At 29.7% G+C, this 1,946-nt stretch overlaps 1 long non-coding RNA gene across 1 annotated transcript; it reads left to right on the forward strand.

The window, feature by feature from the left end:
* Positions 1-1,221, forward strand: LOC132252827 (uncharacterized). The gene is made up of 3 exons (XR_009464631.1): positions 1-554; positions 638-790; positions 972-1,221. It is a non-coding gene; the product is annotated as an uncharacterized LOC132252827 (long non-coding RNA).
* Positions 1,222-1,946: the final 725 nt, after the last annotated feature.

Raw genomic sequence — 1,946 nt, forward strand, 5'->3', positions numbered from 1 at the left:
GAGTTTTGGAAAGTTTTTATATTTTGTTAATAAAAATAGATATAAGGACTTAAAGGGTTTATATTTAGGTAGTGCTTGAGCCAAGGAAAATGATAGTCCACTATCTTGACCCTATGCATCACAAACCATGTGAGGACTTAAAGGATATCGTAAACATGTAAGTTCTTCCTATTATTTTTCATAGTATTATTTTTAAATAAAAAAAATACATTCACCTCAAACACATTTTTTTTTATTATTTATATATATTAAAACATATAACATTTACCTATTTTAAAAATGTACCCATTGAACTTATTTACATAGGACTCTTCCAATATATGCAAAGAAAACATCTAAGAGGGAGTCATCTTAGCAACTAGTGCAAGTGACATCCAAAAATTTTTCTTTACACATTAGCTTATGCATTTGCACCATTTATATATGTGAGTACTAATGTTATTTTATAATTGACCGATTAGTGTCCAAGACAAGAAGGAGGGTTCGAATGTGGCTACTTTGTTATGAGATTCATTAAAGAGATAATTTTTTATCCTACAATTATTGTTTTAAAGGTATTACTTATTTAATGAATTGTACATAGTTTTAGGCTTCCAAATGTTATGCATTTTAATGTTATTTTCTTATTTGATTTCAGTTTTGTGATAAAAAAAAACATATTCTCAAGTAGAATTATATTTCCATTTATTCATCAGAAGAAGCGCCCTTTGATGAAATCAGAGGAGAATGGGCTACTTTTGTGCTACAACTAATCATGAATCATGTTAATGCATCATGATCACCATGCATGGTGAGTCCCTTAGCTACTACATGAATTTTTCCATAGGTATTGTATAGTAATGCTTATTCTTTGAATAATGTTTCTATTTGAAAAAAAAATAGTTCTTAGATTTGTTCATTTATGATAACATCGATCCATGTTTATTTTCTTCAATAAAAATCTCTAAAACTCATTAAATTTTGAAATGCAGGTGTACACTCTTGGGATGGTGAAATGGAGAATAAAAAGAAAGAAGAAGGCAACAAGATTTTGGGTTTTTAAATACAACTCTTATGTTATACGTTGTAGGACATAGACGTTACTTTAATTGCAACTGAGAAATTTAGATTTTAGATGGGACTTTTATGTCATTTTATGGTTAGCCGGTTTTATGCTTAGGAAATGGAGGTATACATGAATCTTGGGATCTTTAACATTTCTAAATCATGTTTTGGTATGTATTCACTCTTCTTTTTTAGTTTTGATGGGTTTGATAGACGTACTATCCTTTTGTGAACATTTGATATACAAATATTATTAGATGATCAATGTATTATGAGTTATTCCAGAAACATTACAGAAAAATGAGTTAAATATAATATGATTGTTATATTTATGTACAAAATATAAATAGGTTAATCTTATTAATTCATAAGCATTACAAAAATCAACAACTAAAACCAATCATATCTTCCACAATAATTTACAATGATGTGATACCATAACTTAAAGGTGATGCATTTAATGTGACATCATAACTCAAAGATGATGTATTTAATGTGACACCCTATCATCACTAGAAATATATGGTGTCACTTCCGAATGGGTCACCATTTATCTACTTTGGTGTCACTTCCAAATACGTCACCAATTGGTACCCTCTATGGTGTCAGTGGAGAAGGTGACGCTATGTTGTAGTGACACCCTATGTTTATGGTGACTCGTTATAAATGTCATCATATACCTTTTTCCTTGTAGTGTTGTCACCCTGCTACCAACTTACTCAAAATAAATAAATAAATAAATAAATGGAAGTCCATATAAATAGTTATGAACCATTGGTTACTGGCTCAAAAGCCTCTTCTAAATCATGATGCAAAAGGACACCCTTTGCGAGGACACATAAATCAAACACTAATCCACAAAGACCTGCAAACTTAATACAGGTGATTAAGATAAAATATTA

This window comes from Vitis vinifera, chromosome 17 (assembly GCF_030704535.1).
Source record: "Vitis vinifera cultivar Pinot Noir 40024 chromosome 17, ASM3070453v1".
In the NCBI taxonomy this organism is placed as follows: Eukaryota; Viridiplantae; Streptophyta; class Magnoliopsida; order Vitales; family Vitaceae; genus Vitis; species Vitis vinifera.